Source organism: Pelobates fuscus, chromosome 2 (assembly GCF_036172605.1).
Source record: "Pelobates fuscus isolate aPelFus1 chromosome 2, aPelFus1.pri, whole genome shotgun sequence".
Lineage (NCBI taxonomy): Eukaryota > Metazoa > Chordata > Amphibia > Anura > Pelobatidae > Pelobates > Pelobates fuscus.
The window spans coordinates 358743607-358768149 of NC_086318.1; the positions used below are offsets into that span (position 1 = coordinate 358743607).

General features: G+C 36.5%; 24 non-coding genes across 24 annotated transcripts; all 24 read right to left on the bottom strand.

The window, feature by feature from the left end:
* Positions 1–385: 385 nt before the first annotated feature.
* Positions 386–468, bottom strand: TRNAL-UAA (transfer RNA leucine (anticodon UAA)). The gene has a single exon. It is a non-coding gene; the product is annotated as a tRNA-Leu (tRNA).
* Positions 469–1417: 949 nt separating this feature from the next.
* Positions 1418–1500, bottom strand: TRNAL-UAA (transfer RNA leucine (anticodon UAA)). Its single transcript has one exon. It is a non-coding gene; the product is annotated as a tRNA-Leu (tRNA).
* A 949-nt stretch (positions 1501–2449) lies between these two features.
* Positions 2450–2532, bottom strand: TRNAL-UAA (transfer RNA leucine (anticodon UAA)). Its single transcript has one exon. It is a non-coding gene; the product is annotated as a tRNA-Leu (tRNA).
* A 950-nt stretch (positions 2533–3482) lies between these two features.
* TRNAL-UAA (transfer RNA leucine (anticodon UAA)) lies at positions 3483–3565 on the bottom strand. The gene has a single exon. It is a non-coding gene; the product is annotated as a tRNA-Leu (tRNA).
* Positions 3566–4515: 950 nt separating this feature from the next.
* TRNAL-UAA (transfer RNA leucine (anticodon UAA)) lies at positions 4516–4598 on the bottom strand. Its single transcript has one exon. It is a non-coding gene; the product is annotated as a tRNA-Leu (tRNA).
* A 949-nt stretch (positions 4599–5547) lies between these two features.
* TRNAL-UAA (transfer RNA leucine (anticodon UAA)) lies at positions 5548–5630 on the bottom strand. Its single transcript has one exon. It is a non-coding gene; the product is annotated as a tRNA-Leu (tRNA).
* Positions 5631–6579: 949 nt separating this feature from the next.
* Positions 6580–6662, bottom strand: TRNAL-UAA (transfer RNA leucine (anticodon UAA)). The gene has a single exon. It is a non-coding gene; the product is annotated as a tRNA-Leu (tRNA).
* Positions 6663–7611: 949 nt separating this feature from the next.
* On the bottom strand, positions 7612–7694 carry TRNAL-UAA (transfer RNA leucine (anticodon UAA)). Its single transcript has one exon. It is a non-coding gene; the product is annotated as a tRNA-Leu (tRNA).
* Positions 7695–8638: 944 nt separating this feature from the next.
* On the bottom strand, positions 8639–8721 carry TRNAL-UAA (transfer RNA leucine (anticodon UAA)). The gene has a single exon. It is a non-coding gene; the product is annotated as a tRNA-Leu (tRNA).
* A 949-nt stretch (positions 8722–9670) lies between these two features.
* TRNAL-UAA (transfer RNA leucine (anticodon UAA)) lies at positions 9671–9753 on the bottom strand. Its single transcript has one exon. It is a non-coding gene; the product is annotated as a tRNA-Leu (tRNA).
* Positions 9754–10697: 944 nt separating this feature from the next.
* On the bottom strand, positions 10698–10780 carry TRNAL-UAA (transfer RNA leucine (anticodon UAA)). Its single transcript has one exon. It is a non-coding gene; the product is annotated as a tRNA-Leu (tRNA).
* Positions 10781–11729: 949 nt separating this feature from the next.
* Positions 11730–11812, bottom strand: TRNAL-UAA (transfer RNA leucine (anticodon UAA)). The gene has a single exon. It is a non-coding gene; the product is annotated as a tRNA-Leu (tRNA).
* A 949-nt stretch (positions 11813–12761) lies between these two features.
* On the bottom strand, positions 12762–12844 carry TRNAL-UAA (transfer RNA leucine (anticodon UAA)). Its single transcript has one exon. It is a non-coding gene; the product is annotated as a tRNA-Leu (tRNA).
* A 950-nt stretch (positions 12845–13794) lies between these two features.
* On the bottom strand, positions 13795–13877 carry TRNAL-UAA (transfer RNA leucine (anticodon UAA)). Its single transcript has one exon. It is a non-coding gene; the product is annotated as a tRNA-Leu (tRNA).
* A 952-nt stretch (positions 13878–14829) lies between these two features.
* On the bottom strand, positions 14830–14912 carry TRNAL-UAA (transfer RNA leucine (anticodon UAA)). Its single transcript has one exon. It is a non-coding gene; the product is annotated as a tRNA-Leu (tRNA).
* A 950-nt stretch (positions 14913–15862) lies between these two features.
* TRNAL-UAA (transfer RNA leucine (anticodon UAA)) lies at positions 15863–15945 on the bottom strand. The gene has a single exon. It is a non-coding gene; the product is annotated as a tRNA-Leu (tRNA).
* Positions 15946–16897: 952 nt separating this feature from the next.
* On the bottom strand, positions 16898–16980 carry TRNAL-UAA (transfer RNA leucine (anticodon UAA)). Its single transcript has one exon. It is a non-coding gene; the product is annotated as a tRNA-Leu (tRNA).
* Positions 16981–17928: 948 nt separating this feature from the next.
* TRNAL-UAA (transfer RNA leucine (anticodon UAA)) lies at positions 17929–18011 on the bottom strand. The gene has a single exon. It is a non-coding gene; the product is annotated as a tRNA-Leu (tRNA).
* Positions 18012–18955: 944 nt separating this feature from the next.
* On the bottom strand, positions 18956–19038 carry TRNAL-UAA (transfer RNA leucine (anticodon UAA)). Its single transcript has one exon. It is a non-coding gene; the product is annotated as a tRNA-Leu (tRNA).
* A 950-nt stretch (positions 19039–19988) lies between these two features.
* TRNAL-UAA (transfer RNA leucine (anticodon UAA)) lies at positions 19989–20071 on the bottom strand. The gene has a single exon. It is a non-coding gene; the product is annotated as a tRNA-Leu (tRNA).
* Positions 20072–21020: 949 nt separating this feature from the next.
* TRNAL-UAA (transfer RNA leucine (anticodon UAA)) lies at positions 21021–21103 on the bottom strand. Its single transcript has one exon. It is a non-coding gene; the product is annotated as a tRNA-Leu (tRNA).
* Positions 21104–22052: 949 nt separating this feature from the next.
* On the bottom strand, positions 22053–22135 carry TRNAL-UAA (transfer RNA leucine (anticodon UAA)). The gene has a single exon. It is a non-coding gene; the product is annotated as a tRNA-Leu (tRNA).
* A 950-nt stretch (positions 22136–23085) lies between these two features.
* On the bottom strand, positions 23086–23168 carry TRNAL-UAA (transfer RNA leucine (anticodon UAA)). The gene has a single exon. It is a non-coding gene; the product is annotated as a tRNA-Leu (tRNA).
* A 950-nt stretch (positions 23169–24118) lies between these two features.
* Positions 24119–24201, bottom strand: TRNAL-UAA (transfer RNA leucine (anticodon UAA)). Its single transcript has one exon. It is a non-coding gene; the product is annotated as a tRNA-Leu (tRNA).
* Positions 24202–24543: the final 342 nt, after the last annotated feature.

Here is a 24543-nt window from a genome sequence, read left to right on the forward strand (position 1 = left end):
GATTTGGTGTGAATATTTAGCAGGGCATTTAAAATTTCAATTCTTTAGCATTACAGACCTGTCTCTTACTGTGTTGAATTCAGAGTAATATGATGCTGTCAAGCAAAGTGGTGCACTTAGCATGTCTCTTTTTGGGTATGGATTTTGGCATGAAATAAAAGATAAAAGAGAAATTGCATAGGAAAGTTGATATTTCTGTATGATCTCAGAAATTTTACAGAAGCCTTTTTGGTTCGATTTAGACAAATAGTTGCAGCAAATATCCTTTGTAGTTTGATTTCTGAATTTGAAACGGGTTGAGTAGAATCCGAATAACGAAAATTTTCCAAGGGATCAATAATATTTGGGATTGTTAAAACCATTAGTGTCACTTGAACACATCATGTACCAGGAGTGGGGTTTGAACCCACGCGGACATTCGTCCATTGGATCTTAAGTCCAACGCCTTAACCACTCGGCCATCCTGGTGCTACACTTTTAAATGTTCGCGGTGGATGGGGAGGGGGAGTCAGGATTCAGACTCTTTATCATGGATCTATTTTCTAAGACAGTTAATGTTTCTCTTTATAGAGCAAAACATGACTAGTTCAAGAAATAAAATTAAAGGGGAGCTGTCACTTCTCCTAAATTGATGCATTTAAATGAGGCATTGAAAATCACCACTAACTTGTGTTAACCGTTTTTCATGAAATGCTCTGTTTTCTTTTAAGTGCATAATAAAGAGTTAGCAAATTACATCATAATCTACTTCAGACTAGGCAAAGCCAGGGATAGCATTGCTAATGTAGAGAAGAAAGCGAAACAGTGTTTCATCAATCCACTTCTCTGTATGTTCAGTCTATGCTGAATGCCAGGAGATAAGGATTCCATTTTGGAAGGGAGCATTGATGGAGGTACCTGGTTACGGGACAAAGAGTTATGGATTTCTTCATTTACTTTTCTTTTTCATGCCTTACAAATAGATGTTTGTCAAATCTAGGGATAAGTAGTAAAGAAATTAGTGAAAATCCTAAAAATTGCCAGTTTCCCTTTAGATTTGGTGTGAATATCTAGCAGGGCATTTAAAATTTCAATTCTTTAGCATTACAGACCTGTCTCTTACTGTGTTGAATTCAGAGTAATATGATGCTGTCAAGCAAAGTGGTGCACTTAGCATGTCTCTTTTTGGGTATGGATTTTGGCATGAAATAAAAGATAAAAGAGAAATTGCATAGGAAAGTTGATATTTCTGTATGATCTCAGAAATTTTACAGAAGCCTTTTTGGTTCGATTTAGACAAATAGTTGCAGCAAATATCCTTTGTAGTTTGTTTCTGAATTTGAAACGGGTTGAGTAGAATCCGAATAACGAAAATTTTCCAAGGGATCAATAATATTTGGGATTGTTAAAACCATTAGTGTCACTTGAACACATCGTGTACCAGGAGTGGGGTTTGAACCCACGCGGACATTCGTCCATTGGATCTTAAGCCCAACGCCTTAACCACTCGGCCATCCTGGTGCTACACATTTAAATGTTCGCGGTGGATGGGGAGGGGGAGTCAGGATTCAGACTCTTTATCATGGATCTATTTTCTAAGACAGTTAATGTTTCTCTTTATAGAGCAAAACATGACTAGTTCAAGAAATAAAATTAAAGGGGAGCTGTCACTTCTCCTAAATTGATGCATTTAAATGAGGCATTGAAAATCACCACTAACTTGTGTTAACCGTTTTTCATGAAATGCTCTGTTTTCTTTTAAGTGCATAATAAAGAGTTAGCAAATTACATCATAATCTACTTCAGACTAGGCAAAGCCAGGGATAGCATTGCTAATGTAGAGAAGAAAGCGAAACAGTGTTTCATCAATCCACTTCTCTGTATGTTCAGTCTATGCTGAATGCCAGGAGATAAGGATTCCATTTTGGAAGGGAGCATTGATGGAGGTACCTGGTTACGGGACAAAGAGTTATGGATTTCTTCATTTACTTTTCTTTTTCATGCCTTACAAATAGATGTTTGTCAAATCTAGGGATAAGTAGTAAAGAAATTAGTGAAAATCCTAAAAATTGCCAGTTTCCCTTTAGATTTGGTGTGAATATCTAGCAGGGCATTTAAAATTTCAATTCTTTAGCATTACAGACCTGTCTCTTACTGTGTTGAATTCAGAGTAATATGATGCTGTCAAGCAAAGTGGTGCACTTAGCATGTCTCTTTTTGGGTATGGATTTTGGCATGAAATAAAAGATAAAAGAGAAATTGCATAGGAAAGTTGATATTTCTGTATGATCTCAGAAATTTTACAGAAGCCTTTTTGGTTCGATTTAGACAAATAGTTGCAGCAAATATCCTTTGTAGTTTGTTTCTGAATTTGAAACGGGTTGAGTAGAATCCGAATAACGAAAATTTTCCAAGGGATCAATAATATTTGGGATTGTTAAAACCATTAGTGTCACTTGAACACATCATGTACCAGGAGTGGGGTTTGAACCCACGCGGACATTCATCCATTGGATCTTAAGTCCAACGCCTTAACCACTCGGCCATCCTGGTGCTACACTTTTAAATGTTCACGGTGGATGGGGAGGGGGAGTCAGGATTCAGACTCTTTATCATGGATCTATTTTCTAAGACAGTTAATGTTTCTCTTTAAAGAGCAAAACATGACTAGTTCAAGAAATAAAATTAAAGGGGAGCTGTCACTTCTCCTAAATTGATGCATTTAAATGAGGCATTGAAAATCACCACTAACTTGTGTTAACCGTTTTTCATGAAATGCTCTGTTTTCTTTTAAGTGCATAATAAAGAGTTAGCAAATTACATCATAATCTACTTCAGACTAGGCAAAGCCAGGGATAGCATTGCTAATGTAGAGAAGAAAGCGAAACAGTGTTTCATCAATCCACTTCTCTGTATGTTCAGTCTATGCTGAATGCCAGGAGGAAAGGATTCCATTTTGGAAGGGAGCATTGATGGAGGTACCTGGTTACGGGACAAAGAGTTATGGATTTCTTCATTTACTTTTCTTTTTCATGCCTTACAAATAGATGTTTGTCAAATCTAGGGATAAGTAGTAAAGAAATTAGTGAAAATCCTAAAAATTGCCAGTTTCCCTTTAGATTTGGTGTGAATATCTAGCAGGGCATTTAAAATTTCAATTCTTTAGCATTACAGACCTGTCTCTTACTGTGTTGAATTCAGAGTAATATGATGCTGTCAAGCAAAGTGGTGCACTTAGCATGTCTCTTTTTGGGTATGGATTTTGGCATGAAATAAAAGATAAAAGAGAAATTGCATAGGAAAGTTGATATTTCTGTATGATCTCAGAAATTTTACAGAAGCCTTTTTGGTTCGATTTAGACAAATAGTTGAAGCAAATATCCTTTGTAGTTTGATTTCTGAATTTGAAACGGGTTGAGTAGAATCCGAATAACGAAAATTTTCCAAGGGATCAATAATATTTGGGATTGTTAAAACCATTAGTGTCACTTGAACACATCGTGTACCAGGAGTGGGGTTTGAACCCACGCGGACATTAGTCCATTGGATCTTAAGTCCAACGCCTTAACCACTCGGCCATCCTGGTGCTACACTTTTAAATGTTCACGGTGGATGGGGAGGGGGAGTCAGGATTCAGACTCTTTATCATGGATCTATTTTCTAAGACAGTTAATGTTTATCTTTATAGAGCAAAACATGACTAGTTCAAGAAATAAAATTAAAGGGGAGCTGTCACTTCTCCTAAATTGATGCATTTAAATGAGGCATTGAAAATCACCACTAACTTGTGTTAACCGTTTTTCATGAAATGCTCTGTTTTCTTTTAAGTGCATAATAAAGAGTTAGCAAATGACATCATAATCTACTTCAGACTAGGCAAAGCCAGGGATAGCATTGCTAATGTAGAGAAGAAAGCAAAACAGTGTTTCATCAATCCACTTCTCTGTATGTTCAGTCTATGCTGAATGCCAGGAGGAAAGGATTCAATTTTGGAAAGGAGCATTGATGGAGGTACCTGGTTACGGGACAAAGAGTTATGGATTTCTTCATTTACTTTTCTTTTTCATGCCTTACAAATAGATGTTTGTCAAATCTAGGGATAAGTAGTAAAGAAATTAGTGAAAATCCTAAAAATTGCCAGTTTCCCTTTAGATTTGGTGTGAATATCTAGCAGGGCATTTAAAATTTCAATTCTTTAGCATTACAGACCTGTCTCTTACTGTGTTGAATTCAGAGTAATATGATGCTGTCAAGCAAAGTGGTGCACTTAGCATGTCTCTTTTTGGGTATGGATTTTGGCATGAAATAAAAGATAAAAGAGAAATTGCATAGGAAAGTTGATATTTCTGTATGATCTCAGAAATTTTACAGAAGCCTTTTTGGTTCGATTTAGACAAATAGTTGCAGCAAATATCCTTTGTAGTTTGATTTATGAATTTGAAACGGGTTGAGTAGAATCCGAATAACGAAAATTTTCCAAGTGATCAATAATATTTGGGATTGTTAAAACCATTGGTGTCACTTGAACACATCGTGTACCAGGAGTGGGGTTTGAACCCACGCAGACATTCGTCCATTGGATCTTAAGTCCAACGCCTTAACCACTCGGCCATCCTGGTGCTACACTTTTAAATGTTCACGGTGGATGGGGAGGGGGAGTCAGGATTCAGACTCTTTATCATGGATCTATTTTCTAAGACAGTTAATGTTTCTCTTTATAGAGCAAAACATGACTAGTTCAAGAAATAAAATTAAAGGGGAGCTGTCACTTCTCCTAAATTGATGCATTTAAATGAGGCATTGAAAATCACCACTAACTTGTGTTAACCGTTTTTCATGAAATGCTCTGTTTTCTTTTAAGTGCATAATAAAGAGTTAGCAAATTACATCATAATCTACTTCAGACTAGGCAAAGCCAGGGATAGCATTGCTAATGTAGAGAAGAAAGCGAAACAGTGTTTCATCAATCCACTTCTCTGTATGTTCAGTCTATGCTGAATGCCAGGAGATAAGGATTCCATTTTGGAAGGGAGCATTGATGGAGGTACCTGGTTACGGGACAAAGAGTTATGGATTTCTTCATTTACTTTTCTTTTTCATGCCTTACAAATAGATGTTTGTCAAATCTAGGGATAAGTAGTAAAGAAATTAGTGAAAATCCTAAAAATTGCCAGTTTCCCTTTAGATTTGGTGTGAATATCTAGCAGGGCATTTAAAATTTCAATTCTTTAGCATTACAGACCTGTCTCTTACTGTGTTGAATTCAGAGTAATATGATGCTGTCAAGCAAAGTGGTGCACTTAGCATGTCTCTTTTTGGGTATGGATTTTGGCATGAAATAAAAGATAAAAGAGAAATTGCATAGGAAAGTTGATATTTCTGTATGATCTCAGAAATTTTACAGAAGCCTTTTTGGTTCGATTTAGACAAATAGTTGCAGCAAATATCCTTTGTAGTTTGTTTCTGAATTTGAAACGGGTTGTATAGAATCCGAATAACGAAAATTTTCCAAGGGATCAATAATATTTGGGATTGTTAAAACCATTAGTGTCACTTGATCACATCGTGTACCGGGAGTGGGGTTTGAACCCACGCGGACATTCGTCCATTGGATCTTAAGTCCAACGCCTTAACCACTCGGCCATCCTGGTGCTACACTTTTAAATGTTCACGGTGGATGGGGAGGGGGAGTCAGGATTCAGACTCTTTATCATGGATCTATTTTCTAAGACAGTTAATGTTTCTCTTTATAGAGCAAAACATGACTAGTTCAAGAAATAAAATTAAAGGGGAGCTGTCACTTCTCCTAAATTGATGCATTTAAATGAGGCATTGAAAATCACCACTAACTTGTGTTAACCGTTTTTCATGAAATGCTCTGTTTTCTTTTAAGTGCATAATAAAGAGTTAGCAAATGACATCATAATCTACTTCAGACTAGGCAAAGCCAGGGATAGCATTGCTAATGTAGAGAAGAAAGCGAAACAGTGTTTCATCAATCCACTTCTCTGTATGTTCAGTCTATGCTGAATGCCAGGAGGAAAGGATTCAATTTTGGAAGGGAGCATTGATGGAGGTACCTGGTTACGGGACAAAGAGTTATGGATTTCTTCATTTACTTTTCTTTTTCATGCCTTACAAATAGATGTTTGTCAAATCTAGGGATAAGTAGTAAAGAAATTAGTGAAAATCCTAAAAATTGCCAGTTTCCCTTTAGATTTGGTGTGAATATCTAGCAGGGCATTTAAAATTTCAATTCTTTAGCATTACAGACCTGTCTCTTACTGTGTTGAATTCAGAGTAATATGATGCTGTCAAGCAAAGTGGTGCACTTAGCATGTCTCTTTTTGGGTATGGATTTTGGCATGAAATAAAAGATAAAAGAGAAATTGCATAGGAAAGTTGATATTTCTGTATGATCTCAGAAATTTTACAGAAGCCTTTTTGGTTCGATTTAGACAAATAGTTGCAGCAAATATCCTTTGTAGTTTGTTTCTGAATTTGAAACGGGTTGAGTAGAATCCGAATAACGAAAATTTTCCAAGGGATCAATAATATTTGGGATTGTTAAAACCATTAGTGTCACTTGAACACATCGTGTACCAGGAGTGGGGTCTGAACCCACGCGGACATTCGTCCATTGGATCTTAAGTCCAACGCCTTAACCACTCGGCCATCCTGGTGCTACACTTTTAAATGTTCACGGTGGATGGGGAGGGGGAGTCAGGATTCAGACTCTTTATCATGGATCTATTTTCTAAGACAGTTAATGTTTCTCTTTATAGAGCAAAACATGACTAGTTCAAGAAATAAAATTAAAGGGGAGCTGTCACTTCTCCTAAATTGATGCATTTAAATGAGGCATTGAAAATCACCACTAACTTGTGTTAACCGTTTTTCATGAAATGCTCTGTTTTCTTTTAAGTGCATAATAAAGAGTTAGGAAATTACATCATAATCTACTTCAGACTAGGCAAAGCCAGGGATAGCATTGCAAATGTAGAGAAGAAAGCGAAACAGTGTTTCATCAATCCACTTCTCTGTATGTTCAGTCTATGCTGAATGCCAGGAGGAAAGGATTCAATTTTGGAAGGGAGCATTGATGGAGGTACCTGGTTACGGGACAAAGAGTTATGGATTTCTTCATTTACTTTTCTTTTTCATGCCTTACAAATAGATGTTTGTCAAATCTAGGGATAAGTAGTAAAGAAATTAGTGAAAATCCTAAAAATTGCCAGTTTCCCTTTAGATTTGGTGTGAATATCTAGCAGGGCATTTAAAATTTCAATTCTTTAGCATTACAGACCTGTCTCTTACTGTGTTGAATTCAGAGTAATATGATGCTGTCAAGCAAAGTGGTGCACTTAGCATGTCTCTTTTTGGGTATGGATTTTGGCATGAAATAAAAGATAAAAGAGAAATTGCATAGGAAAGTTGATATTTCTGTATGATCTCAGAAATTTTACAGAAGCCTTTTTGGTTCGATTTAGACAAATAGTTGCAGCAAATATCCTTTGTAGTTTGTTTCTGAATTTGAAACGGGTTGAGTAGAATCCGAATAACGAAAATTTTCCAAGGGATCAATAATATTTGGGATTGTTAAAACCATTAGTGTCACTTGAACACATCGTGTACCAGGAGTGGGGTCTGAACCCACGCGGACATTCGTCCATTGGATCTTAAGTCCAACGCCTTAACCACTCGGCCATCCTGGTGCTACACTTTTAAATGTTCACGGTGGATGGGGAGGGGGAGTCAGGATTCAGACTCTTTATCATGGATCTATTTTCTAAGACAGTTAATGTTTCTCTTTATAGAGCAAAACATGACTAGTTCAAGAAATAAAATTAAAGGGGAGCTGTCACTTCTCCTAAATTGATGCATTTAAATGAGGCATTGAAAATCACCACTAACTTGTGTTAACCGTTTTTCATGAAATGCTCTGTTTTCTTTTAAGTGCATAATAAAGAGTTAGGAAATTACATCATAATCTACTTCAGACTAGGCAAAGCCAGGGATAGCATTGCAAATGTAGAGAAGAAAGCGAAACAGTGTTTCAGCAATCCACTTCTCTGTATGTTCAGTCTATGCTGAATGCCAGGAGGAAAGGATTCCATTTTGGAAGGGAGCATTGATGGAGGTACCTGGTTACGGGACAAAGAGTTATGGATTTCTTCATTTACTTTTCTTTTTCATGCCTTACAAATAGATGTTTGTCAAATCTAGGGATAAGTAGTAAAGAAATTAGTGAAAATCCTAAAAATTGCCAGTTTCCCTTTAGATTTGGTGTGAATATCTAGCAGGGCATTTAAAATTTCAATTCTTTAGCATTACAGACCTGTCTCTTACTGTGTTGAATTCAGAGTAATATGATGCTGTCAAGCAAAGTGGTGCACTTAGCATGTCTCTTTTTGGGTATGGATTTTGGCATGAAATAAAAGATAAAAGAGAAATTGCATAGGAAAGTTGATATTTCTGTATGATCTCAGAAATTTTACAGAAGCCTTTTTGGTTCGATTTAGACAAATAGTTGCAGCAAATATCCTTTGTAGTTTGTTTCTGAATTTGAAACGGGTTGAATAGAATCCGAATAACGAAAATTTTATAATAATAATATTTGGGATTGTTAAAACCATTAGTGTCACTTGAACACATCGTGTACCAGGAGTGGGGTTTGAACCCACACGGACATTCGTCCATTGGATCTTAAGTCCAACGCCTTAACCACTCAGCAATCCTGGTGCTACACTTTTAAATGTTCACGGTGGATGGGGAGGGGGAGTCAGGATTCAGACTCTTTATCATGGAACTATTTTCTAAGACAGTTAATGTTTCTCTTTATAGAGCAAAACATGACTAGTTCAAGAAATAAAATTAAAGGGGAGCTGTCACTTCTCCTAAATTGATGCATTTAAATGAGGCATTGAAAATCACCACTAACTTGTGTTAACCGTTTTTCATGAAATGCTCTGTTTTCTTTTAAGTGCATAATAAAGAGTTAGCAAATGACATCATAATCTACTTCAGACAAGGCAAAGCCAGGGATAGCATTGCTAATGTAGAGAAGAAAGCGAAACAGTGTTTCATCAATCCACTTCTCTGTATGTTCAGTCTATGCTGAATGCCAGGAGGAAAGGATTCCATTTTGGAAGGGAGCATTGATGGAGGAACCTGGTTACGGGACAAAGAGTTATGGATTTCTTCATTTACTTTTCTTTTTCATGCCTTACAAATAGATGTTTGTCAAATCTAGGGATAAGTAGTAAAGAAATTAGTGAAAATCCTAAAAATTGCCAGTTTCCCTTTAGATTTGGTGTGAATATCTAGCAGGGCATTTAAAATTTCAATTCTTTAGCATTACAGACCTGTCTCTTACTGTGTTGAATTCAGAGTAATATGATGCTGTCAAGCAAAGTGGTGCACTTAGCATGTCTCTTTTTGGGTATGGATTTTGGCATGAAATAAAAGATAAAAGAGAAATTGCATAGGAAAGTTGATATTTCTGTATGATCTCAGAAATTTTACAGAAGCCTTTTTGGTTCGATTTAGACAAATAGTTGCAGCAAATATCCTTTGTAGTTTGTTTCTGAATTTGAAACGGGTTGTATAGAATCCGAATAACGAAAATTTTCCAAGGGATCAATAATATTTGGGATTGTTAAAACCATTAGTGTCACTTGATCACATCGTGTACCGGGAGTGGGGTTTGAACCCACGCGGACATTCGTCCATTGGATCTTAAGTCCAACGCCTTAACCACTCGGCCATCCTGGTGCTACACTTTTAAATGTTCACGGTGGATGGGGAGGGGGAGTCAGGATTCAGACTCTTTATCATGGATCTATTTTCTAAGACAGTTAATGTTTCTCTTTATAGAGCAAAACATGACTAGTTCAAGAAATAAAATTAAAGGGGAGCTGTCACTTCTCCTAAATTGATGCATTTAAATGAGGCATTGAAAATCACCACTAACTTGTGTTAACCGTTTTTCATGAAATGCTCTGTTTTCTTTTAAGTGCATAATAAAGAGTTAGCAAATGACATCATAATCTACTTCAGACTAGGCAAAGCCAGGGATAGCATTGCTAATGTAGAGAAGAAAGCGAAACAGTGTTTCATCAATCCACTTCTCTGTATGTTCAGTCTATGCTGAATGCCAGGAGGAAAGGATTCAATTTTGGAAGGGAGCATTGATGGAGGTACCTGGTTACGGGACAAAGAGTTATGGATTTCTTCATTTACTTTTCTTTTTCATGCCTTACAAATAGATGTTTGTCAAATCTAGGGATAAGTAGTAAAGAAATTAGTGAAAATCCTAAAAATTGCCAGTTTCCCTTTAGATTTGGTGTGAATATCTAGCAGGGCATTTAAAATTTCAATTCTTTAGCATTACAGACCTGTCTCTTACTGTGTTGAATTCAGAGTAATATGATGCTGTCAAGCAAAGTGGTGCACTTAGCATGTCTCTTTTTGGGTATGGATTTTGGCATGAAATAAAAGATAAAAGAGAAATTGCATAGGAAAGTTGATATTTCTGTATGATCTCAGAAATTTTACAGAAGCCTTTTTGGTTCGATTTAGACAAATAGTTGCAGCAAATATCCTTTGTAGTTTGTTTCTGAATTTGAAACGGGTTGAATAGAATCCGAATAACGAAAATTTTATAATAAAAATATTTGGGATTGTTAAAACCATTAGTGTCACTTGAACACATCGTGTACCAGGAGTGGGGTTTGAACCCACACGGACATTCGTCCATTGGATCTTAAGTCCAACGCCTTAACCACTCGGCAATCCTGGTGCTACACTTTTAAATGTTCACGGTGGATGGGGAGGGGGAGTCAGGATTCAGACTCTTTATCATGGAACTATTTTCTAAGACAGTTAATGTTTCTCTTTATAGAGCAAAACATGACTAGTTCAAGAAATAAAATTAAAGGGGAGCTGTCACTTCTCCTAAATTGATGCATTTAAATGAGGCATTGAAAATCACCACTAACTTGTGTTAACCGTTTTTCATGAAATGCTCTGTTTTCTTTTAAGTGCATAATAAAGAGTTAGCAAATGACATCATAATCTACTTCAGACAAGGCAAAGCCAGGGATAGCATTGCTAATGTAGAGAAGAAAGCGAAACAGTGTTTCATCAATCCACTTCTCTGTATGTTCAGTCTATGCTGAATGCCAGGAGGAAAGGATTCCATTTTGGAAGGGAGCATTGATGGAGGAACCTGGTTACGGGACAAAGAGTTATGGATTTCTTCATTTACTTTTCTTTTTCATGCCTTACAAATAGATGTTTGTCAAATCTAGGGATAAGTAGTAAAGAAATTAGTGAAAATCCTAAAAATTGCCAGTTTCCCTTTAGATTTGGTGTGAATATCTAGCAGGGCATTTAAAATTTCAATTCTTTAGCATTACAGACCTGTCTCTTACTGTGTTGAATTCAGAGTAATATGATGCTGTCAAGCAAAGTGGTGCACTTAGCATGTCTCTTTTTGGGTATGGATTTTGGCATGAAATAAAAGATAAAAGAGAAATTGCATAGGAAAGTTGATATTTCTGTATGATCTCAGAAATTTTACAGAAGCCTTTTTGGTTCGATTTAGACAAATAGTTGCAGCAAATATCCTTTGTAGTTTGTTTCTGAATTTGAAACGGGTTGTATAGAATCCGAATAACGAAAATTTTCCAAGGGATCAATAATATTTGGGATTGTTAAAACCATTAGTGTCACTTGATCACATCGTGTACCGGGAGTGGGGTTTGAACCCACGCGGACATTCGTCCATTGGATCTTAAGTCCAACGCCTTAACCACTCGGCCATCCTGGTGCTACACTTTTAAATGTTCACGGTGGATGGGGAGGGGGAGTCAGGATTCAGACTCTTTATCATGGATCTATTTTCTAAGACAGTTAATGTTTCTCTTTATAGAGCAAAACATGACTAGTTCAAGAAATAAAATTAAAGGGGAGCTGTCACTTCTCCTAAATTGATGCATTTAAATGAGGCATTGAAAATCACCACTAACTTGTGTTAACCGTTTTTCATGAAATGCTCTGTTTTCTTTTAAGTGCATAATAAAGAGTTAGCAAATGACATCATAATCTACTTCAGACTAGGCAAAGCCAGGGATAGCATTGCTAATGTAGAGAAGAAAGCGAAACAGTGTTTCATCAATCCACTTCTCTGTATGTTCAGTCTATGCTGAATGCCAGGAGGAAAGGATTCAATTTTGGAAGGGAGCATTGATGGAGGTACCTGGTTACGGGACAAAGAGTTATGGATTTCTTCATTTACTTTTCTTTTTCATGCCTTACAAATAGATGTTTGTCAAATCTAGGGATAAGTAGTAAAGAAATTAGTGAAAATCCTAAAAATTGCCAGTTTCCCTTTAGATTTGGTGTGAATATCTAGCAGGGCATTTAAAATTTCAATTCTTTAGCATTACAGACCTGTCTCTTACTGTGTTGAATTCAGAGTAATATGATGCTGTCAAGCAAAGTGGTGCACTTAGCATGTCTCTTTTTGGGTATGGATTTTGGCATGAAATAAAAGATAAAAGAGAAATTGCATAGGAAAGTTGATATTTCTGTATGATCTCAGAAATTTTACAGAAGCCTTTTTGGTTCGATTTAGACAAATAGTTGCAGCAAATATCCTTTGTAGTTTGTTTCTGAATTTGAAACGGGTTGAGTAGAATCCGAATAACGAAAATTTTCCAAGGGATCAATAATATTTGGGATTGTTAAAACCATTAGTGTCACTTGAACACATCGTGTACCAGGAGTGGGGTCTGAACCCACGCGGACATTCGTCCATTGGATCTTAAGTCCAACGCCTTAACCACTCGGCCATCCTGGTGCTACACTTTTAAATGTTCACGGTGGATGGGGAGGGGGAGTCAGGATTCAGACTCTTTATCATGGATCTATTTTCTAAGACAGTTAATGTTTCTCTTTATAGAGCAAAACATGACTAGTTCAAGAAATAAAATTAAAGGGGAGCTGTCACTTCTCCTAAATTGATGCATTTAAATGAGGCATTGAAAATCACCACTAACTTGTGTTAACCGTTTTTCATGAAATGCTCTGTTTTCTTTTAAGTGCATAATAAAGAGTTAGGAAATTACATCATAATCTACTTCAGACTAGGCAAAGCCAGGGATAGCATTGCAAATGTAGAGAAGAACGCGAAACAGTGTTTCAGCAATCCACTTCTCTGTATGTTCAGTCTATGCTGAATGCCAGGAGGAAAGGATTCCATTTTGGAAGGGAGCATTGATGGAGGTACCTGGTTACGGGACAAAGAGTTATGGATTTCTTCATTTACTTTTCTTTTTCATGCCTTACAAATAGATGTTTGTCAAATCTAGGGATAAGTAGTAAAGAAATTAGTGAAAATCCTAAAAATTGCCAGTTTCCCTTTAGATTTGGTGTGAATATCTAGCAGGGCATTTAAAATTTCAATTCTTTAGCATTACAGACCTGTCTCTTACTGTGTTGAATTCAGAGTAATATGATGCTGTCAAGCAAAGTGGTGCACTTAGCATGTCTCTTTTTGGGTATGGATTTTGGCATGAAATAAAAGATAAAAGAGAAATTGCATAGGAAAGTTGATATTTCTGTATGATCTCAGAAATTTTACAGAAGCCTTTTTGGTTCGATTTAGACAAATAGTTGCAGCAAATATCCTTTGTAGTTTGATTTCTGAATTTGAAACGGGTTGAGTAGAATCCGAATAACGAAAATTTTCCATGGGATCAATAATATTTGGGATTGTTAAAACCATTAGTGTCACTTGAACACATCGTGTACCAGGAGTGGGGTTTGAACCCACACGGACATTCATCCATTGGATCTTAAGTCCAACGCCTTAACCACTCGGCAATCCTGGTGCTACACTTTTAAATGTTCACGGTGGATGGGGAGGGGGAGTCAGGATTCAGACTCTTTATCATGGAACTATTTTCTAAGACAGTTAATGTTTCTCTTTATAGAGCAAAACATGACTAGTTCAAGAAATAAAATTAAAGGGGAGCTGTCACTTCTCCTAAATTGATGCATTTAAATGAGGCATTGAAAATCACCACTAACTTGTGTTAACCGTTTTTCATGAAATGCTCTGTTTTCTTTTAAGTGCATAATAAAGAGTTAGCAAATTACATCATAATCTACTTCAGACAAGGCAAAGCCAGGGATAGCATTGCTAATGTAGAGAAGAAAGCGAAACAGTGTTTCATCAATCCACTTCTCTGTATGTTCAGTCTATGCTGAATGCCAGGAGGAAAGGATTCCATTTTGGAAGGGAGCATTGATGGAGGAACCTGGTTACGGGACAAAGAGTTATGGATTTCTTCATTTACTTTTCTTTTTCATGCCTTACAAATAGATGTTTGTCAAATCTAGGGATAAGTAGTAAAGAAATTAGTGAAAATCCTAAAAATTGCCAGTTTCCCTTTAGATTTGGTGTGAATATCTAGCAGGGCATTTAAAATTTCAATTCTTTAGCATTACAGACCTGTCTCTTACTGTGTTGAATTCAGAGTAATATGATGCTGTCAAGCAAAGTGGTGCACTTAGCATGTCTCTTTTTGGGTATGGATTTTGGCATGAAATAAAAGATAAAAGAGAAATTGCATAGGAAAGTTGATATTTCTGTATGATCTCAGAAATTTTACAGAAGCCTTTTTGGTTCGATTTAGACAAATAGTTGCAGCAAATATCCTTTGTAGTTTGTTTCTGAATTTGAAACGGGTTGAATAGAATCCGAATAACGAAAATTTTATAATTTTATATCAATAATATTTGGGATTGTTAAAACCATTAGTGTCACTTGAACACATCGTGTACCAGGAGTGGGGTTTGAACCCACGCGGACATTCATCCATTGGATCTTAAGTCCAACGCCTTAACCACTCGGCCATCCTTGTGCTACACTTTTAAATGTTCACGGTGGATGGGGAGGGGGAGTCAGGATTCAGACTCTATATCATGGATCTATTTTCTAAGACAGTTAATGTTTCTCTTTATAGAGCAAAACATGACTAGTTCAAGAAATAAAATTAAAGGGGAGCTGTCACTTCTCCTAAATTGATGCATTTAAATGAGGCATTGAAAATCACCACTAACTTGTGTTAACCGTTTTTCATGAAATGCTCTGTTTTCTTTTAAGTGCATAATAAAGAGTTAGGAAATTACATCATAATCTACTTCAGACTAGGCAAAGCCAGGGATAGCATTGCTAATGTAGAGAAGAAAGCGAAACAGTGTTTCATCAATCCACGTCTCTGTATGTTCAGTCTATGCTGAATGCCAGGAGGAAAGGATTCCATTTTGGAAGGGAGCATTGATGGAGGAACCTGGTTACGGGACAAAGAGTTATGGATTTCTTCATTTACTTTTCTTTTTCATGCCTTACAAATAGATGTTTGTCAAATCTAGGGATAAGTAGTAAAGAAATTAGTGAAAATCCTAAAAATTGCCAGTTTCCCTTTAGATTTGGTGTGAATATCTAGCAGGGCATTTAAAATTTCAATTCTTTAGCATTACAGACCTGTCTCTTACTGTGTTGAATTCAGAGTAATATGATGCTGTCAAGCAAAGTGGTGCACTTAGCATGTCTCTTTTTGGGTATGGATGTTGGCATGAAATAAAAGATAAAAGAGAAATTGCATAGGAAAGTTGATATTTCTGTATGATCTCAAAAATTTTACAGAAGCCTTTTTGGTTCGATTTAGACAAATAGTTGTAGCAAATATCCTTTGTAGTTTGATTTCTGAATTTGAAACGGGTTGGGTAGAATCCGAATAACGAAAATTTTCCATGGGATCAATAATATTTGGGATTGTTAAAACCATTAGTGTCACTTGAACACATCGTGTACCAGGAGTGGGGTTTGAACCCACACGGACATTCGTCCATTGGATCTTAAGTCCAACGCCTTAACCACTCGGCAATCCTGGTGCAACACTTTTAAATGTTCACGGTGGATGGGGAGGGGGAGTCAGGATTCAGACTCTTTATCATGGATCTATTTTCTAAGACAGTTAATGTTTCTCTTTATAGAGCAAAACATGACTAGTTCAAGAAATAAAATTAAAGGGGAGCTGTCACTTCTCCTAAATTGATGCATTTAAATGAGGCATTGAAAATCACCACTAACTTGTGTTAACCGTTTTTCATGAAATGCTCTGTTTTCTTTTAAGTGCATAATAAAGAGTTAGCAAATGACATCATAATCTACTTCAGACAAGGCAAAGCCAGGGATAGCATTGCTAATGTAGAGAAGAAAGCGAAACAGTGTTTCATCAATCCACTTCTCTGTATGTTCAGTCTATGCTGAATGCCAGGAGGAAAGGATTCCATTTTGGAAGGGAGCATTGATGGAGGAACCTGGTTACGGGACAAAGAGTTATGGATTTCTTCATTTACTTTTCTTTTTCATGCCTTACAAATAGATGTTTGTCAAATCTAGGGATAAGTAGTAAAGAAATTAGTGAAAATCCTAAAAATTGCCAGTTTCCCTTTAGATTTGGTGTGAATATCTAGCAGGGCATTTAAAATTTCAATTCTTTAGCATTACAGACCTGTCTCTTACTGTGTTGAATTCAGAGTAATATGATGCTGTCAAGCAAAGTGGTGCACTTAGCATGTCTCTTTTTGGGTATGGATTTTGGCATGAAATAAAAGATAAAAGAGAAATTGCATAGGAAAGTTTATATTTCTGTATGATCTCAGAAATTTTACAGAAGCCTTTTTGGTTCGATTTAGACAAATAGTTGCAGCAAATATCCTTTGTAGTTTGTTTCTGAATTTGAAACGGGTTGAATAGAATCCGAATAACGAAAATTTTATAATTTTATATCAATAATATTTGGGATTGTTAAAACCATTAGTGTCACTTGAACACATCGTGTACCAGGAGTGGGGTTTAAACCCACACGGACATTCGTCCATTGGATCTTAAGTCCAACGCCTTAACCACTCGGCCATCCTGGTGCTACAATTTAAATGTTCACGGTGGATGGGGAGGGGGAGTCAGGATTCAGACTCTTTATCATGGATCTATTTTCTAAGACAGTTAATGTTTCTCTTTATAGAGCAAAACATGACTAGTTCAAGAAATAAAATTAAAGGGGAGCTGTCACTTCTCCTAAATTGATGCATTTAAATGAGGTATTGAAAATCACCACTAACTTGTGTTAACCGTTTTTCATGAAATGCTCTGTTTTCTTTTAAGTGCATAATAAAGAGTTAGCAAATGACATCATAATCTACTTCAGACTAGGCAAAGCCAGGGATAGCATTGCTAATGTAGAGAAGAAAGCGAAACAGTGTTTCATCAATCCACTTCTCTGTATGTTCAGTCTATGCTGAATGCCAGGAGGAAAGGATTCAATTTTGGAAGGGAGCATTGATGGAGGTACCTGGTTACGGGACAAAGAGTTATGGATTTCTTCATTTACTTTTCTTTTTCATGCCTTACAAATAGATGTTTGTCAAATCTAGGGATAAGTAGTAAAGAAATTAGTGAAAATCCTAAAAATTGCCAGTTTCCCTTTAGATTTGGTGTGAATATCTAGCAGGGCATTTAAAATTTCAATTCTTTAGCATTACAGACCTGTCTCTTACTGTGTTGAATTCAGAGTAATATGATGCTGTCAAGCAAAGTGGTGCACTTAGCATGTCTCTTTTTGGGTATGGATTTTGGCATGAAATAAAAGATAAAAGAGAAATTGCATAGGAAAGTTGATATTTCTGTATGATCTCAGAAATTTTACAGAAGCCTTTTTGGTTCGATTTAGACAAATAGTTGCAGCAAATATCCTTTGTAGTTTGTTTCTGAATTTGAAACGGGTTGAGTAGAATCCGAATAACGAAAATTTTCCAAGGGATCAATAATATTTGGGATTGTTAAAACCATTAGTGTTACTTGAACACATCGTGTACCAGGAGTGGGGTCTGAACCCACGCGGACATTCGTCCATTGGATCTTAAGTCCAACGCCTTAACCACTCGGCCATCCTGGTGCTACACTTTTAAATGTTCACGGTGGATGGGGAGGGGGAGTCAGGATTCAGACTCTTTATCATGGATCTATTTTCTAAGACAGTTAATGTTTCTCTTTATAGAGCAAAACATGACTAGTTCAAGAAATAAAATTAAAGGGGAGCTGTCACTTCTCCTAAATTGATGCATTTAAATGAGGCATTGAAAATCACCACTAACTTGTGTTAACCGTTTTTCATGAAATGCTCTGTTTTCTTTTAAGTGCATAATAAAGAGTTAGGAAATTACATCATAATCTACTTCAGACTAGGCAAAGCCAGGGATAGCATTGCAAATGTAGAGAAGAAAGCGAAACAGTGTTTCAGCAATCCACTTCTCTGTATGTTCAGTCTATGCTGAATGCCAGGAGGAAAGGATTCCATTTTGGAAGGGAGCATTGATGGAGGTACCTGGTTACGGGACAAAGAGTTATGGATTTCTTCATTTACTTTTCTTTTTCATGCCTTACAAATAGATGTTTGTCAAATCTAGGGATAAGTAGTAAAGAAATTAGTGAAAATCCTAAAAATTGCCAGTTTCCCTTTAGATTTGGTGTGAATATCTAGCAGGGCATTTAAAATTTCAATTCTTTAGCATTACAGACCTGTCTCTTACTGTGTTGAATTCAGAGTAATATGATGCTGTCAAGCAAAGTGGTGCACTTAGCATGTCTCTTTTTGGGTATGGATTTTGGCATGAAATAAAAGATAAAAGAGAAATTGCATAGGAAAGTTGATATTTCTGTATGATCTCAGAAATTTTACAGAAGCCTTTTTGGTTCGATTTAGACAAATAGTTGCAGCAAATATCCTTTGTAGTTTGTTTCTGAATTTGAAACGGGTTGAATAGAATCCGAATAACGAAAATTTTATAATAATAATATTTGGGATTGTTAAAACCATTAGTGTCACTTGAACACATCGTGTACCAGGAGTGGGGTTTGAACCCACGCGGACATTCGTCCATAGGATCTTAAGTCCAACGCCTTAACCACTCGGCCATCCTGGTGCTACACTTTTAAATGTTCACGGTGGATGGGGAGGGGGAGTCAGGATTCAGACTCTTTATCATGGATCTATTTTCTAAGACAGTTAATGTTTCTCTTTATAGAGCAAAACATGACTAGTTCAAGAAATAAAATTAAAGGGGAGCTGTCACTTCTCCTAAATTGATGCATTTAAATGAGGCATTGAAAATCACCACTAACTTGTGTTAACCGTTTTTCATGAAATGCTCTGTTTTCTTTTAAGTGCATAATAAAGAGTTAGCAAATTACATCATAATCTACTTCAGACTAGGCAAAGCCAGGGATAGCATTGCTAATGTAGAGAAGAAAGCGAAACAGTGTTTCATCAATCCACTTCTCTGTATGTTCAGTCTATGCTGAATGCCAGGAGGAAAGGATTCCATTTTGGAAGGGAGCATTGATGGAGGTACCTGGTTACGGGACAAAGAGTTATGGATTTCTTCATTTACTTTTCTTTTTCATGCCTTACAAATAGATGTTTGTCAAATCTAGGGATAAGTAGTAAAGAAATTAGTGAAAATCCTAAAAATTGCCAGTTTCCCTTTAGATTTGGTGTGAATATCTAGCAGGGCATTTAAAATTTCAATTCTTTAGCATTACAGACCTGTCTCTTACTGTGTTGAATTCAGAGTAATATGATGCTGTCAAGCAAAGTGGTGCACTTAGCATGTCTCTTTTTGGGTATGGATTTTGGCATGAAATAAAAGATAAAAGAGAAATTGCATAGGAAAGTTGATATTTCTGTATGATCTCAGAAATTTTACAGAAGCCTTTTTGGTTCGATTTAGACAAATAGTTGCAGCAAATATCCTTTGTAGTTTGATTTCTGAATTTGAAACGTGTTGAGTAGAATCCGAATAACGAAAATTTTCCATGGGATCAATAATATTTGGGATTGTTAAAACCATTAGTGTCACTTGAACACATCGTGTACCAGGAGTGGGGTTTGAACCCACACGGACATTCGTCCATTGGATCTTAAGTCCAACGCCTTAACCACTCGGCAATCCTGGTGCTACACTTTTAAATGTTCACGGTGGATGGGGAGGGGGAGTCAGGATTCAGACTCTTTATCATGGAACTATTTTCTAAGACAGTTAATGTTTCTCTTTATAGAGCAAAACATGACTAGTTCAAGAAATAAAATTAAAGGGGAGCTGTCACTTCTCCTAAATTGATGCATTTAAATGAGGCATTGAAAATCACCACTAACTTGTGTTAACCGTTTTTCATGAAATGCTCTGTTTTCTTTTAAGTGCATAATAAAGAGTTAGCAAATTACATCATAATCTACTTCAGACAAGGCAAAGCCAGGGATAGCATTGCTAATGTAGAGAAGAAAGCGAAACAGTGTTTCATCAATCCACTTCTCTGTATGTTCAGTCTATGCTGAATGCCAGGAGGAAAGGATTCCATTTTGGAAGGGAGCATTGATGGAGGAACCTGGTTACGGGACAAAGAGTTATGGATTTCTTCATTTACTTTTCTTTTTCATGCCTTACAAATAGATGTTTGTCAAATCTAGGGATAAGTAGTAAAGAAATTAGTGAAAATCCTAAAAATTGCCAGTTTCCCTTTAGATTTGGTGTGAATATCTAGCAGGGCATTTAAAATTTCAATTCTTTAGCATTACAGACCTGTCTCTTACTGTGTTGAATTCAGAGTAATATGATGCTGTCAAGCAAAGTGGTGCACTTAGCATGTCTCTTTTTGGGTATGGATTTTGGCATGAAATAAAAGATAAAAGAGAAATTGCATAGGAAAGTTGATATTTCTGTATGATCTCAGAAATTTTACAGAAGCCTTTTTGGTTCGATTTAGACAAATAGTTGCAGCAAATATCCTTTGTAGTTTGTTTCTGAATTTGAAACGGGTTGTATAGAATCCGAATAACGAAAATTTTCCAAGGGATCAATAATATTTGGGATTGTTAAAACCATTAGTGTCACTTGATCACATCGTGTACCGGGAGTGGGGTTTGAACCCACGCGGACATTCGTCCATTGGATCTTAAGTCCAACGCCTTAACCACTCGGCCATCCTGGTGCTACACTTTTAAATGTTCACGGTGGATGGGGAGGGGGAGTCAGGATTCAGACTCTTTATCATGGATCTATTTTCTAAGACAGTTAATGTTTCTCTTTATAGAGCAAAACATGACTAGTTCAAGAAATAAAATTAAAGGGGAGCTGTCACTTCTCCTAAATTGATGCATTTAAATGAGGCATTGAAAATCACCACTAACTTGTGTTAACCGTTTTTCATGAAATGCTCTGTTTTCTTTTAAGTGCATAATAAAGAGTTAGCAAATGACATCATAATCTACTTCAGACTAGGCAAAGCCAGGGATAGCATTGCTAATGTAGAGAAGAAAGCGAAACAGTGTTTCATCAATCCACTTCTCTGTATGTTCAGTCTATGCTGAATGCCAGGAGGAAAGGATTCAATTTTGGAAGGGAGCATTGATGGAGGTACCTGGTTACGGGACAAAGAGTTATGGATTTCTTCATTTACTTTTCTTTTTCATGCCTTACAAATAGATGTTTGTCAAATCTAGGGATAAGTAGTAAAGAAATTAGTGAAAATCCTAAAAATTGCCAGTTTCCCTTTAGATTTGGTGTGAATATCTAGCAGGGCATTTAAAATTTCAATTCTTTAGCATTACAGACCTGTCTCTTACTGTGTTGAATTCAGAGTAATATGATGCTGTCAAGCAAAGTGGTGCACTTAGCATGTCTCTTTTTGGGTATGGATTTTGGCATGAAATAAAAGATAAAAGAGAAATTGCATAGGAAAGTTGATATTTCTGTATGATCTCAGAAATTTTACAGAAGCCTTTTTGGTTCGATTTAGACAAATAGTTGCAGCAAATATCCTTTGTAGTTTGTTTCTGAATTTGAAACGGGTTGAGTAGAATCCGAATAACGAAAATTTTCCAAGGGATCAATAATATTTGGGATTGTTAAAACCATTAGTGTCACTTGAACACATCGTGTACCAGGAGTGGGGTCTGAACCCACGCGGACATTCGTCCATTGGTTCTTAAGTCCAACGCCTTAACCACTCGGCCATCCTGGTGCTACACTTTTAAATGTTCACGGTGGATGGGGAGGGGGAGTCAGGATTCAGACTCTTTATCATGGATCTATTTTCTAAGACAGTTAATGTTTCTCTTTATAGAGCAAAACATGACTAGTTCAAGAAATAAAATTAAAGGGGATCTGTCACTTCTCCTAAATTGATGCATTTAAATGAGGCATTGAAAATCACCACTAACTTGTGTTAACCGTTTTTCATGAAATGCTCTGTTTTCTTTTAAGTGCATAATAAAGAGTTAGCAAATGACATCATAATCTACTTCAGACAAGGCAAAGCCAGGGATAGCATTGCTAATGTAGAGAAGAAAGCGAAACAGTGTTTCATCAATCCACTTCTCTGTATGTTCAGTCTATGCTGAATGCCAGGAGGAAAGGATTCCATTTTGGAAGGGAGCATTGATGGAGGAACCTGGTTACGGGACAAAGAGTTATGGATTTCTTCATTTACTTTTCTTTTTCATGCCTTACAAATAGATGTTTGTCAAATCTAGGGATAAGTAGTAAAGAAATTAGTGAAAATCCTAAAAATTGCCAGTTTCCCTTTAGATTTGGTGTGAATATCTAGCAGGGCATTTAAAATTTCAATTCTTTAGCATTACAGACCTGTCTCTTACTGTGTTGAATTCAGAGTAATATGATGCTGTCAAGCAAAGTGGTGCACTTAGCATGTCTCTTTTTGGGTATGGATTTTGGCATGAAATAAAAGATAAAATAGAAATTGCATAGGAAAGTTGATATTTCTGTATGATCTCAGAAATTTTACAGAAGCCTTTTTGGTTCGATTTAGACAAATAGTTGCAGCAAATATCCTTTGTAGTTTGATTTCTGAATTTGAAACGGGTTGAGTAGAATCCGAATAACGAAAATTTTCCAAGGGAACAATAATATTTGGGATTGTTAAAACCATTAGTGTCACTTGAACACATCGTGTACCAGGAGTGGGGTTTGAACCCACGCAGACATTCGTCCATTGGATCTTAAGTCCAACGCCTTAACCACTCGGCCATCCTGGTGCTACACTTTTAAATGTTCACGGTGGATGGGGAGGGGGAGTCAGGATTCAGACTCTTTATCATGGATCTATTTTCTAAGACAGTTAATGTTTCTCTTTATAGAGCAAAACATGACTAGTTCAAGAAATAAAATTAAAGGGGAGCTGTCACTTCTCCTAAATTGATGCATTTAAATGAGGCATTGAAAATCACCACTAACTTGTGTTAACCGTTTTTCATGAAATGCTCTGTTTTCTTTTAAGTGCATAATAAAGAGTTAGCAAATTACATCATAATCTACTTCAGACTAGGCAAAGCCAGGGATAGCATTGCTAATGTAGAGAAGAAAGCGAAACAGTGTTTCATCAATCCACTTCTCTGTATGTTCAGTCTATGCTGAATGCCAGGAGGAAAGGATTCCATTTTGGAAGGGAGCATTGATGGAGGTACCTGGTTACGGGACCAAGAGTTATGGATTTCTTCATTTACTTTTCTTTTTCATGCCTTACAAATAGATGTTTGTCAAATCTAGGGATAAGTAGTAAAGAAATTAGTGAAAATCCTAAAAATTTCCAGTTTCCCTTTAGATTTGGTGTGAATATTTAGCAGGGCATTTAAAATTTCAATTCTTTAGCATTACAGACCTGTCTCTTACTGTGTTGAATTCAGAGTAATATGATGCTGTCAAGCAAAGTGGTGCACTTAGCATGTCTCTTTTTGGGTATGGATTTTGGCATGAAATAAAAGATAAAAGAGAAATTGCATAGGAAAGTTGATATTTCTGTATGATCTCAGAAATTTTACAGAAGCCTTTTTGGTTCGATTTAGACAAATAGTTGCAGCAAATATCCTTTGTAGTTTGATTTCTGAATTTGAAACGAGTTGAGTAGAATCCGAATAACGAAAATTTTCCAAGGGATCAATAATATTTGGGATTGTTAAAACCATTAGTGTCACTTGAACACATCGTGTACCAGGAGTGGGGTTTGAACCCACGCGGACATTCGTCCATTGGATCTTAAGTCCAACGCCTTAACCACTCAGCCATCCTGGTGCTACACTTTTAAATGTTCACGGTGGATGGGGAGGGGGAGTCAGGATTCAGACTCTTTATCATGGATCTATTTTCTAAGACAGTTAATGTTTCTCTTTATAGAGCAAAACATGACTAGTTCAAGAAATAAAATTAAAGGGGAGCTGTCACTTCTCCTAAATTGATGCATTTAAATGAGGCATTGAAAATCACCACTAACTTGTGTTAACCGTTTTTCATGAAATGCTCTGTTTTCTTTTAAGTGCATAATAAAGAGTTAGCAAATTACATCATAATCTACTTCAGACTAGGCAAAGCCAGGGATAGCATTGCTAATGTAGAGAAGAAAGCGAAACAGTGTTT